This window comes from Drosophila takahashii, unplaced genomic scaffold (genome assembly GCF_030179915.1).
Source record: "Drosophila takahashii strain IR98-3 E-12201 unplaced genomic scaffold, DtakHiC1v2 scaffold_190, whole genome shotgun sequence".
Taxonomy (NCBI): Eukaryota; Metazoa; Arthropoda; class Insecta; order Diptera; family Drosophilidae; genus Drosophila; species Drosophila takahashii.
Genome location: NW_027221689.1, coordinates 1 through 14,910, shown reverse-complemented (window position 1 = coordinate 14,910; position 14,910 = coordinate 1). Strand labels below are relative to the sequence as shown.

Sequence of the window (14,910 nt, the reverse complement as noted above, 5' to 3'; positions counted from 1 at the left end):
GTTCTGGTATGGATATGGAAAAATATTAAGTTATATGGATATTTAAGAAATAATAAGTTCTAGTATGGATATGGAATAAAATGAGTTGTAGAGATATGGCAAAAATATAATGTTCTAGTATGGATATGAAAAAAATTAGTTATATGAATATGGGAAAATTTATAAGTTCTAGTATGGATATGGGAAAAAGAATAAGTTCTAGTATGGATATGAAAAAATATTGAGTTATATGAATATTAAAGAAATAATAAGTTCTAGTATGAATATGGAAAAATATTATTTATATTGATATGGTAAATAATGATTTATATGGATATGGGATAAATACTAAATTCTAGTGTGGATATGGATAATTATATAGATATAGAACAAAAAATAAGTTATATGGATATGGTGGCATCAGTACGAAATATGCCCAATTTACATACACCGGAGCCGCAGTACGATAAATACCCAATATTTAGACGTCGTGGCCAAAAACATATATAGGGAGGCAGTGCTCGCCGACCGGCCGTATTGTTCAAAATTTATGTTTATCATATTATTTTGGCAATGCTATATATAAATGATATCTTATACATATAATTCAATTATAGCGATATGGAAATACCATATTATATGTATAAAGAAAAAAAATGTATAATAAAATATACATTGACATACAAATATGGCTAGTTGTATGGATATGCCGTATTCATTATATGGATACGGCATATAGATTATATAAATATGACCAAAAAATATTTTATATTGATATGGCAAATAAAGAAATTACTTGAATATGGAAATAAAAGAAGTTATATTGATATGGAAGAAAATAATGAGTCATATAGATATGTTGGCATCAGTACGAAATATGCCCAATTTACATACACCGGGGCCGCAGTACGAAAACTACCCAATATTTAGACGTCGTGGCCAAAAACATATATAGGGAGGCAGTGCTCGCCGACCGGCCGTATTGTTCAAAATTTATGTTTATCATATTATTTTGGCAATGCTATATATAAATGATATCTTATACATATAATTCAATTATAGCGAAATGGAAATACCATATAATATGTATAAAGAAAAAAAATGTATAATAAAATATACATTGACATACAAATATGGCTAGTTGTATGGATATGCCGTATTCATTATATGGATACGGCATATAGATTATATAAATATGACCAAAAAATATTTTATATTGATATGGCAAATAAAGAAATTACTTGAATATGGAAATAAAAGAAGTTATATTGATATGGAAGAAAATAATGAGTCATATAGATATGTTGGCATCAGTACGAAATATGCCCAATTTACATACACCGGGGCCGCAGTACGAAAAATACCCAATATTTAGACGTCGTGGCCAAAAACATATATAGGGAGGCAGTGCTCGCCGACCGGCCGTATTGTTCAAAATTTATGTTTATCATATTATTTTGGCAATGCTATATATAAATGATATCTTATACATATAATTCAATTATAGCGATATGGAAATACCATATTATATGTATAAAGAAAAAAAATGTATAATAAAATATACATTGACATACAAATATGGCTAGTTGTATGGATATGCCGTATTCATTATATGGATACGGCATATAGATTATATAAATATGACCAAAAAATATTTTATATTGATATGGCAAATAAAGAAATTACTTGAATATGGAAATAAAAGAAGTTATATTGATATGGAAGAAAATAATGAGTCATATAGATATGTTGGCATCAGTACGAAATATGCCCAATTTACATACACCGGGGCCGCAGTACGAAAAATACCCAATATTTAGACGTCGTGGCCAAAAACATATATAGGGAGGCAGTGCTCGCCGACCGGCCGTATTGTTCAAAATTTATGTTTATCATATTATTTTGGCAATGCTATATATAAATGATATCTTATACATATAATTCAATTATAGCGATATGGAAATACCATATTATATGTATAAAGAAAAAAAATGTATAATAAAATATACATTGACATACAAATATGGCTAGTTGTATGGATATGCCGTATTCATTATATGGATACGGCATATAGATTATATAAATATGACCAAAAAATATTTTATATTGATATGGCAAATAAAGAAATTACTTGAATATGGAAATAAAAGAAGTTATATTGATATGGAAGAAAATAATGAGTCATATAGATATGTTGGCATCAGTACGAAATATGCCCAATTTACATACACCGGGGCCGCAGTACGAAAAATACCCAATATTTAGACGTCGTGGCCAAAAACATATATAGGGAGGCAGTGCTCGCCGACCGGCCGTATTGTTCAAAATTTATGTTTATCATATTATTTTGGCAATGCTATATATAAATGATATCTTATACATATAATTCAATTATAGCGATATGGAAATACCATATTATATGTATAAAGAAAAAAAATGTATAATAAAATATACATTGACATACAAATATGGCTAGTTGTATGGATATGCCGTATTCATTATATGGATACGGCATATAGATTATATAAATATGACCAAAAAATATTTTATATTGATATGGCAAATAAAGAAATTACTTGAATATGGAAATAAAAGAAGTTATATTGATATGGAAGAAAATAATGAGTCATATAGATATGTTGGCATCAGTACGAAATATGCCCAATTTACATACACCGGGGCCGCAGTACGAAAAATACCCAATATTTAGACGTCGTGGCCAAAAACATATATAGGGAGGCAGTGCTCGCCGACCGGCCGTATTGTTCAAAATTTATGTTTATCATATTATTTTGGCAATGCTATATATAAATGATATCTTATACATATAATTCAATTATAGCGATATGGAAATACCATATTATATGTATAAAGAAAAAAAATGTATAATAAAATATACATTGACATACAAATATGGCTAGTTGTATGGATATGCCGTATTCATTATATGGATACGGCATATAGATTATATGGATATGACCAAAAAATAATTCATAAAGAAATTATATGAATATGGCAGAAATAATTGGTTATATTAATATGATCAAATAATACTTTATATAAAAAAGTGAATATCTTTGGTTGGGTGGCAAAGAGAATTAAATATGCCCGATATATAGACGTCGTGGCCAAAAACTACTATAGGGTGAAGTGCTTGTCTGTTGGTCTATATATATACATATAATATTTTATGCGTACACATTATTATTATAGATAGTTAATATCTATCGTATGGGTGGCAAACGGAATTAAATAATTTCGATATTTAGACGTCGTGGCCAAAAACTACTATAGGATGGTCAGTGGTTGTCCACCAATTAATTATTGAACAAACCATATGAATATCATATGCTGTTGTCAATATAATGTATATCAATAATAATAAAAAATAAGGATGGTACAGTAAGTAGTCCATCTACTATTGAACAAAATATATTATAATATATACTTTTGTTATCAATAGAACAACATATATTAAAATCAAAATATTATCCGTATAAATTTGTTTCTTAAATGAAATTAAGACTTGGCTACGCGGTTAATATTATAAACCCATGATAATAAGGTGAAACAGAGGTCAAGTTTCTATTATATATAGAATAACAAATTGTTTCCGACTTTTATCGTTAATCTTTGGTGGCAGGTATATATGATAATTTATATTAAATTATTATATCCCCTGTCGTTTGGGCACAGAGTATCGCTTGCCGGTACAATGTGTTTACAAAAAGCATTATAATAAAATATAATTGCAATATTAGTGATCAAAATAATTTCATATGCGCTCGGTTTTATATCATATATTACCAGAGAGTTATATGGAAAAGATAAATTTTAAATTTATCATCAAAATGCAAATGATTTAACTCAATATTTATATTGGTTAAACAAAAATTGTACATGTGTGGATACAATAATTATGTATGTTGAACAAAAATGATATTTTAGAATGAAATATGTATATATAATATAATAAAAACTTATAGAAAGAACAATATATATTGAAAATTGTGTTATAAAAAAGTTGTACTTTTTCTTTAACATCAATTATAAACTTGTTATATTAGTGGCGAAACAAGTAAAAATTAAAGAACGTATACGAATGCCATATAAAAATGGCCGTATTCGAATTAAAATAGAATTATTTCACAAAGCAAAAAAAAAATATTGAATTAAAATCAATATTTAAGAAAAACCGAACATATAAAATGGAAATAAAATCTATTATATTTATATTACTAATTTCTATTCAAAAAATATGAATGAAATATGAACGAAAACATTATTCTGGTTGATCCTGCCAGTAGTTATATGCTTGTCTCAAAGATTAAGCCATGCATGTCTAAGTACACACGAATTAAAAGTGAAACCGCAAAAGGCTCATTATATCAGTTATGGTTCCTTAGATCGTTAACAGTTACTTGGATAACTGTGGTAATTCTAGAGCTAATACATGCAATTAAAACATGAACCTTATGGGACATGTGCTTTTATTAGGCTAAAACCAAGCGATCGCAAGATCGTTATATTGGTTGAACTCTAGATAACATGCAGATCGTATGGTCTTGTACCGACGACAGATCTTTCAAATGTCTGCCCTATCAACTTTTGATGGTAGTATCTAGGACTACCATGGTTGCAACGGGTAACGGGGAATCAGGGTTCGATTCCGGAGAGGGAGCCTGAGAAACGGCTACCACATCTAAGGAAGGCAGCAGGCGCGTAAATTACCCACTCCCAGCTCGGGGAGGTAGTGACGAAAAATAACAATACAGGACTCATATCCGAGGCCCTGTAATTGGAATGAGTACACTTTAAATCCTTTAACAAGGACCAATTGGAGGGCAAGTCTGGTGCCAGCAGCCGCGGTAATTCCAGCTCCAATAGCGTATATTAAAGTTGTTGCGGTTAAAACGTTCGTAGTTGAACTTGTGCTTCATACGGGTAGTACAACTTACAATTGTGGTTAGTACTATACCTTTATGTATGTAAGCGTATTACCGGTGGAGTTCTTATATGTGTTTAAATACTTGTATTTTTTCATATGTTCCTCCTATTTAAAAACCTGCATTAGTGCTCTTAAACGAGTGTTATTGTGGGCCGGTACAATTACTTTGAACAAATTAGAGTGCTTAAAGCAGGCTTCAAATGCCTGAATATTCTGTGCATGGGATAATGAAATAAGACCTCTGTTCTGCTTTCATTGGTTTTCAGATCAAGAGGTAATGATTAATAGAAGCAGTTTGGGGGCATTAGTATTACGACGCGAGAGGTGAAATTCTTGGACCGTCGTAAGACTAACTTAAGCGAAAGCATTTGCCAAAGATGTTTTCATTAATCAAGAACGAAAGTTAGAGGTTCGAAGGCGATCAGATACCGCCCTAGTTCTAACCATAAACGATGCCAGCTAGCAATTGGGTGTAGCTACTTTTATGGCTCTCTCAGTCGCTTCCCGGGAAACCAAAGCTTTTGGGCTCCGGGGGAAGTATGGTTGCAAAGCTGAAACTTAAAGGAATTGACGGAAGGGCACCACCAGGAGTGGAGCCTGCGGCTTAATTTGACTCAACACGGGAAAACTTACCAGGTCCGAACATAAGTGTGTAAGACAGATTGATAGCTCTTTCTCGAATCTATGGGTGGTGGTGCATGGCCGTTCTTAGTTCGTGGAGTGATTTGTCTGGTTAATTCCGATAACGAACGAGACTCAAATATATTAAATAGATATCTTCAGGATTATGGTGTTGAAGCTTATATAGCCTTCATTCATGGTGGCAGTAAAATGTTTATTGTGTTTGAATGTGTTTATATAAGTGGAGCCGTACCTGTTGGTTTGTCCCATTATAAGGACACTAGCTTCTTAAATGGACAAATTGCGTCTAGCAATAATGAGATTGAGCAATAACAGGTCTGTGATGCCCTTAGATGTCCTGGGCTGCACGCGCGCTACAATGAAAGTATCAACGTGTATTTCCTAGACCGAGAGGTCCGGGTAAACCGCTGAACCACTTTCATGCTTGGGATTGTGAACTGAAACTGTTCACATGAACTTGGAATTCCCAGTAAGTGTGAGTCATTAACTCGCATTGATTACGTCCCTGCCCTTTGTACACACCGCCCGTCGCTACTACCGATTGAATTATTTAGTGAGGTCTCCGGACGTGATCACTGTGACGCCTTGTGTGTTACGGTTGTTTCGCAAAAGTTGACCGAACTTGATTATTTAGAGGAAGTAAAAGTCGTAACAAGGTTTCCGTAGGTGAACCTGCGGAAGGATCATTATTGTATAATATCCTTACCGTTAATAAAAAAATTTGTTAATACAAATTTAATACAAATTACCAATATATATATATATATACATAATAATTATAATAATAATTATACCAAAAATATGATCTTAAAAGTAAAAGATCAAATAAATTTCGAACAAGCAAATCGAAATATTGTAATAATATAATATTATTACAAATAAATTAAATAGAAACAAACATAAAATTCGAACAAGCAAATCGAATTATTAATATAATAAAATATATTTTATATATTTATTATAAACTTTTGTGTGTATATGGACCATAATATACACGCGTTGCGAGATGTATTGGCCAACTAATTTGATGATGATCATACATTGGATAATGCAACAACCTAAAATATACAATGTTGTACCTGGTTTCAGGTTAATGTTTTATATAAAATTATCAATATATATTAACAAACAAATGCCATTACAAATAATACTTTGATATATATTGTTTATATAAAACTAAGACATTTCGCAGCATTTATTTTAGGTATATAAATACATTTATTGAAGGAATTGATATATGCCAGTAAAATGGTGTATTTTTAATTTCTTTCAATAAAAACATATTTGACCAAATTTAAAACCAATATTATAAAACTCTAAGCGGTGGATCACTCGGCTCATGGGTCGATGAAGAACGCAGCAAACTGTGCGTCATCGTGTGAACTGCAGGACACATGAACATCGACATTTTGAACGCATATCGCAGTCCATGCTGTTATGTACTTTAATTAATTTTATAGTGCTGCTTGGACTACATATGGTTGAGGGTTGTAAGACTATGCTAATTAAGTTGTTTATACAAATTTTATAATAAAATTTTATAAGCATATGGTATATTATTGGATAAAAATAATTTAATTATTTTATTCATAATATTAACAAATATATGAAAAACATTATCTCACAATAGTAATTAAACTTTGAGAAAAACGAAGAGGAATATTTTCTTTTTCAATCAAATAATACTGAGAAATGTCTAGCATAAAATATTATCTAGAATTGTCTCTTATTAATGATTTGAAATATGAAAAACGTTGACAATATTATTATTCTTCGTTAATTCGTTACAAATAAATGCCATTAATATATATATACGTCAGCTTTAAACGAATTTAATAAAATGTTTTATCATTATATATAAAGAATTAATTGCAAATAAAAGTTATATACAACCTCAACTCATATGGGACTACCCCCTGAATTTAAGCATATTAATTAGGGGAGGAAAAGAAACTAACAAGGATTTTCTTAGTAGCGGCGAGCGAAAAGAAATCAGTTCAGCACTAAGTCACTTTGTCTATATGGCAAATGTGAGATGCAGTGTATGGAGCGTCAATATTCTAGTATGAGAAATTAACGATTTAAGTCCTTCTTAAATGAGGCCATTTACCCATAGAGGGTGCCAGGCCCGTATAACGTTAATGATTACTAGATGATGTTTCCAAAGAGTCGTGTTGCTTGATAGTGCAGCACTAAGTGGGTGGTAAACTCCATCTAAAACTAAATATAACCATGAGACCGATAGTAAACAAGTACCGTGAGGGAAAGTTGAAAAGAACTCTGAATAGAGAGTTAAACAGTACGTGAAACTGCTTAGAGGTTAAGCCCGATGAACCTGAATATCCGTTATGGAAAATTCATCATTAAAATTGTAATATTTAAACAATATTATGATAATAGTGTGCATTTTTTCCATATAAGGACATTGTAATCTATTAGCATACCAAATTTATCATAAAATATAACTTATAGTTTATTCAAATTAAATTGCTTGCATTTTAACACAGAATAAATGTTATTAATTTGATAAAGTGCTGATAGATTTATATGAATACAGTGCGTTAATTTTTCGGAATTATATAATGGCATGATTATCATTGATTTTTGTGTTTATTATATGCACTTGTAGGATTAACAATGCGAAAGATTCAGGATACCTTCGGGACCCGTCTTGAAACACGGACCAAGGAGTCTAACATATGTGCAAGTTATTGGGATATAAACCTAATAGCGTAATTAACTTGACTAATAATGGGATTAGTTTTTTAACTATTTATAGCTAATTAACACAATCCCGGGGCGTTCTATATAGTTATGTATAATGATATTTATATTATTTATGCCTCTAACTGGAACGTACCTTGAGCATATATGCTGTGACCCGAAAGATGGTGAACTATACTTGATCAGGTTGAAGTCAGGGGAAACCCTGATGGAAGACCGAAACAGTTCTGACGTGCAAATCGATTGTCAGAATTGAGTATAGGGGCGAAAGACCAATCGAACCATCTAGTAGCTGGTTCCTTCCGAAGTTTCCCTCAGGATAGCTGGTGCATTTTAATATTATATAAAATAATCTTATCTGGTAAAGCGAATGATTAGAGGCCTTAGGGTCGAAACGATCTTAACCTATTCTCAAACTTTAAATGGGTAAGAACCTTAACTTTCTTGATATGAAGTTTAAGGTTATGATATAATGTGCCCAGTGGGCCACTTTTGGTAAGCAGAACTGGCGCTGTGGGATGAACCAAACGTAATGTTACGGTGCCCAAATTAACAACTCATGCAGATACCATGAAAGGCGTTGGTTGCTTAAAACAGCAGGACGGTGATCATGGAAGTCGAAATCCGCTAAGGAGTGTGTAACAACTCACCTGCCGAAGCAACTAGCCCTTAAAATGGATGGCGCTTAAGTTGTATACCTATACATTACCGCTAAAGTAGATGATTTATATTACTTGTGATATAAATTTTGAAACTTTAGTGAGTAGGAAGGTACAATGGTATGCGTAGAAGTGTTTGGCGTAAGCCTGCATGGAGCTGCCATTGGTACAGATCTTGGTGGTAGTAGCAAATAATCGAATGAGACCTTGGAGGACTGAAGTGGAGAAGGGTTTCGTGTGAACAGTGGTTGATCACGAGTTAGTCGGTCCTAAGTTCAAGGCGAAAGCCGAAAATTTTCAAGTAAAACCAAAAACGCAATATATACAAATCAAGCTAATATAATATACTTGAATAATTTTGAACGAAAGGGAATACGGTTCCAATTCCGTAACCTGTTGAGTATCCGTTTGTTATTAAATATGGGCCTCGTGCTCATCCTGGCAACAGGAACGACCATAAAGAAGCCGTCGAGAGATATCGGAAGAGTTTTCTTTTCTGTTTTATAGCCGTACTACCATGGAAGTCTTTCGCAGAGAGATATGGTAGATGGGCTAGAAGAGCATGACATATACTGTTGTGTCGATATTTTCTCCTCGGACCTTGAAAATTTATGGTGGGGACACGCAAACTTCTCAACAGGCCGTACCAATATCCGCAGCTGGTCTCCAAGGTGAAGAGTCTCTAGTCGATAGAATAATGTAGGTAAGGGAAGTCGGCAAATTAGATCCGTAACTTCGGGATAAGGATTGGCTCTGAAGATTGAGATAGTCGGGCTTGATTGGGAAACAATAACATGGTTTATGTGCTCGTTCTGGGTAAATAGAGTTTCTAGCATTTATGTTAGTTACTTGTTCCCCGGATAGTTAGTTACGTAGCCAATTGTGGAACTTTCTTGCTAAAATTTTTAAGAATACTAATTGGGTCAAACCAATTAGTTCTTATTAATTATAACGATTATCAATTAACAATCAATTCAGAACTGGCACGGACTTGGGGAATCCGACTGTCTAATTAAAACAAAGCATTGTGATGGCCCTAGCGGGTGTTGACACAATGTGATTTCTGCCCAGTGCTCTGAATGTCAAAGTGAAGAAATTCAAGTAAGCGCGGGTCAACGGCGGGAGTAACTATGACTCTCTTAAGGTAGCCAAATGCCTCGTCATCTAATTAGTGACGCGCATGAATGGATTAACGAGATTCCTACTGTCCCTATCTACTATCTAGCGAAACCACAGCCAAGGGAACGGGCTTGGAATAATTAGCGGGGAAAGAAGACCCTTTTGAGCTTGACTCTAATCTGGCAGTGTAAGGAGACATAAGAGGTGTAGAATAAGTGGGAGATATTAGACTTCGGTTTGGTATCGTCAATGAAATACCACTACTCTTATTGTTTCCTTACTTACTTGATTAAATGGAACGTGTATCATTTCCTAGCCATTATACGGATATATTTATTATATCTTATGGTATTGGGTTTTGATGCAAGCTTCTTGATCAAAGTATCACGAGTTTGTTATATAATCGCAAACAAATTCTTTAATAAAACGGTGCATTTATGTATTTTTGATTTGAAAATTTGGTATAACTCCAATTACTCAGGTATGATCCAATTCAAGGACATTGCCAGGTAGGGAGTTTGACTGGGGCGGTACATCTCTCAAATAATAACGGAGGTGTCCCAAGGCCAGCTCAGTGCGGACAGAAACCACACATAGAGCAAAAGGGCAAATGCTGACTTGATCTCGGTGTTCAGTACACACAGGGACAGCAAAAGCTCGGCCTATCGATCCTTTTGGTTTAAAGAGTTTTTAACAAGAGGTGTCAGAAAAGTTACCATAGGGATAACTGGCTTGTGGCGGCCAAGCGTTCATAGCGACGTCGCTTTTTGATCCTTCGATGTCGGCTCTTCCTATCATTGTGAAGCAAAATTCACCAAGCGTTGGATTGTTCACCCATGCAAGGGAACGTGAGCTGGGTTTAGACCGTCGTGAGACAGGTTAGTTTTACCCTACTAATGACAAAACGTTGTTGCGACAGCATTCCTGCGTAGTACGAGAGGAACCGCAGGTACGGACCAATGGCACAATACTTGTTCGAGCGAACAGTGGTATGACGCTACGTCCGTTGGATTATGCCTGAACGCCTCTAAGGTCGTATCCGTGCTGGACTGCAATGATAAATAAGGGGCAATTTGCATTGTATGGCTTCTAAACCATTTAAAGTTTATAATTTACTTTATAAACGACAATGGATGTGATGCCAATGTAATTTGTAACATAGTAAATTGGGAGGATCTTCGATCACCTGATGCCGCGCTAGTTACATATAAAAGCATTATTTAATACAATGACAAAGCCTAGAATCAATTGTAAACGACTTTTGTAACAGGCAAGGTGTTGTAAGTGGTTGAGCAGCTGCCATACTGCGATCCACTGAAGCTTATCCTTTGCTTGATGATTCGATAATAAACATAAATTTAATTGTGTTTATTTTGTTTGGCTTTTTTAAGTCAGAATATATATATATATAAAATATATATATATAAAATAATAATTATATTTAAATAAATTTTATTTAAATATATTTAACAATGGTAGCCATATGTATCGTCATCCTATTAGTGACGCGTATAAAAATATTCTAAGTCCGAACATGCAAATAAGAGACATATGCAAGTATATGTACTTCTTAAGGTAGCCAACTGAATCGTCATCCTATTAGTGACGTGTATACAAATATTCTAAGTCCGAACATACAAGTAAGAGACATATGCAAGTATATGTACCTCTTAAGGTAGCCAACTGAATCGTCATCCTATTAGTGACGTGTATAAAAATATTCTAAGTCCGAACATACAAATAAGAGACATATGCAAGTATATGTACCTCTTAAGGTAGCCAACTGAATCGTCATCCTATTAGTGACGCGTATAAAAATATTCTAAGTCCGAACATGCAAATAAGAGACATATGCAAGTATATGTACCTCTTAAGGTAGCCAACTGAATCGTCATCCTATTAGTGACGTGTATAAAAATATTCTAAGTCCGAACATACAAGTAAGAGACATATGCAAGTATATGTACCTCTTAAGGTAGCCAACTGAATCGTCATCCTATTAGTGACGTGTATAAAAATATTCTAAGTCCGAACATGCAAGTAAGAGACATATGCAAGTCAATGTTCCTCTTAAAATAGATGATTGAATCGTCATCCTATTAGTGACGTGTATAAAAATATTCCAAGTCCAAACATGAGTTATATGGATATGAAAATAATATTAAGTTCTAGTATGGATATGAAAAAAATGAGTTATATGGATATGGGAAAAATAACAAGTTCTAGTATGGATATGAAAAAAATGAGTTATGTGGATATGGGAAAAATAATAATTTCTAGTATGGATATGAAAAAAAAATGAGTTATATGGATATGGAAAAGAATACAGAGTTCTAGTATGGATATGGAAAAATGAGTTATATGAATATGGGAAAAATGATAAGTTCTAGTATGGATATGAAAAAATATTGAGTTATATGGATATTAAAGAAATAATAAGTTCTAGTATGGATATGGAATAAAATGAGTTATATAGATATGGCAAAAAATTTAATGTTCTAGTATGGATATGAAAAAAATTAGTTATATGAATATGGGAAAATTTATAAGTTCTAGTATGGATATGGGAAAAATAATAAGTTCTAGTATGGATATAACAAAATATTGAGTTATATGGATATTAAAGAAATAATAAGTTCTAGTATGGATATGGAAAAAAATTAGTTATATTGATATGCTAAATAATGAGTTATATGCATATGGGAAAAATACTAAGTTGTAGTATGGATATGGGAAGAATACTGAGTTCTAGTATGGATATGGGAAAAATAATCAGTTCTAGTATGGATATGAAAAAATATTGAGTTTTATGGATATTGAAGAGATAATAAGCTCTAGTATGGATATGGAAAAAATTAATTATATTGTAATAGTAAATAATAAGTTATATGGATATAGGAAGAAAATTAGGTTCTAGTATGGATATGAAAAAAATTAGTTCTATGGATATGGGAAAAATAAAAAGTTCTGGTATGGATATGGAAAAATATTAAGTTATATGGATATTAAGAAATAATAAGTTCTAGTATGGATATGGAATAAAATGAGTTGTAGAGATATGGCAAAAATATAATGTTCTAGTATGGATATGAAAAAAATTAGTTATATGAATATGGGAAAATTTATAAGTTCTAGTATGGATATGGGAAAAAGAATAAGTTCTAGTATGGATATGAAAAAATATTGAGTTATATGAATATAAAGAAATAATAAGTTCTAGTATGAATATGGAAAAATATTATTTATATTGATATGGTAAATAATGATTTATATGGATATGGGATAAATACTAAATTCTAGTGTGGATATGGATAATTATATAGATATAGAACAAAAAAATAAGTTATATGGATATGGTGGCATCAGTACGAAATATGCCCAATTTACATACACCGGAGCCGCAGTACGATAAATACCCAATATTTAGACGTCGTGGCCAAAAACATATATAGGGAGGCAGTGCTCGCCGACCGGCCGTATTGTTCAAAATTTATGTTTATCATATATTTTGGCAATGCTATATATAAATGATATCTTATACATATAATTCAATTATAGCGATATGGAAATACCATATTATATGTATAAAGAAAAAAAATGTATAATAAAATATACATTGACATACAAATATGGCTAGTTGTATGGATATGCCGTATTCATTATATGGATACGGCATATAGATTATATAAATATGACCAAAAAATATTTTATATTGATATGGCAAATAAAGAAATTACTTGAATATGGAAATAAAAGAAGTTATATTGATATGGAAGAAAATAATGAGTCATATAGATATGTTGGCATCAGTACGAAATATGCCCAAATTACCAACACCGGGCCGCAGTACGAAAAATACCCAATATTTAGACGTCGTGGCCAAAAACATATATAGGGAGGCAGTGCTCGCCGACCGGCCGTATTGTTCAAAATTTATGTTTATCATATTATTTTGGCAATGCTATATATAAATGATATCTTATACATATAATTCAATTATAGCGATATGGAAATTCCATATTATATGTATAAAGAAAAAAAATGTATAATAAAATATACATTGACATACAAATATGGCTAGTTGTATGGATATGCCGTATTCATTATATGGATACGGCATATAGATTATATAAATATGACCAAAAAATATTTTATATTGATATGGCAAATAAAGAAATTACTTGAATATGGAAATAAAAGAAGTTATATTGATATGGAAGAAAATAATGAGTCATATAGATATGTTGGCATCAGTACGAAATATGCCCAATTTACATACACCGGGGCCGCAGTACGAAAAATACCCAATATTTAGACGTCGTGGCCAAAAACATATATAGGGAGGCAGTGCTCGCCGACCGGCCGTATTGTTCAAAATTTATGTTTATCATATTATTTTGGCAATGCTATATATAAATGATATCTTATACATATAATTCAATTATAGCGATATGGAAATACCATATTATATGTATAAAGAAAAAAAATGTATAATAAAATATACATTGACATACAAATATGGCTAGTTGTATGGATATGCCGTATTCATTATATGGATACGGCATATAGATTATATAAATATGACAAAAAAATATTTTATATTGATATGGCAAATAAAGAAATTACTGAATATGGAAATAAAAGAAGTTATATGATATGGAAGAAAATAATGAGTCATATAAATATGTTGGCATCAGTACGAAATATGCCCAATTTACATACACGGGGCCGCAGTACGAAAAATACCCAATATTTAGACGTCGTGGCCAAAAACACTATAGGGAGGCAGTGCTCGCCGGACCGGCCGTATTGTTCAAAATTTATGTTTATCATATTATT

General features: G+C 32.3%; 3 non-coding genes across 3 annotated transcripts; all 3 read left to right on the top strand.

Moving 5' to 3' along the window:
- Positions 1-4,263: 4,263 nt before the first annotated feature.
- On the top strand, positions 4,264-6,258 carry LOC138914440 (small subunit ribosomal RNA). Its single transcript, XR_011420291.1, has one exon. It is a non-coding gene; the product is annotated as a small subunit ribosomal RNA (ribosomal RNA).
- A 623-nt stretch (positions 6,259-6,881) lies between these two features.
- On the top strand, positions 6,882-7,060 carry LOC138914433 (5.8S ribosomal RNA). Its single transcript, XR_011420284.1, has one exon. It is a non-coding gene; the product is annotated as a 5.8S ribosomal RNA (ribosomal RNA).
- A 398-nt stretch (positions 7,061-7,458) lies between these two features.
- LOC138914435 (large subunit ribosomal RNA) lies at positions 7,459-11,415 on the top strand. The gene has a single exon (XR_011420286.1). It is a non-coding gene; the product is annotated as a large subunit ribosomal RNA (ribosomal RNA).
- The last annotated feature ends 3,495 nt before the right edge of the window (positions 11,416-14,910 follow it).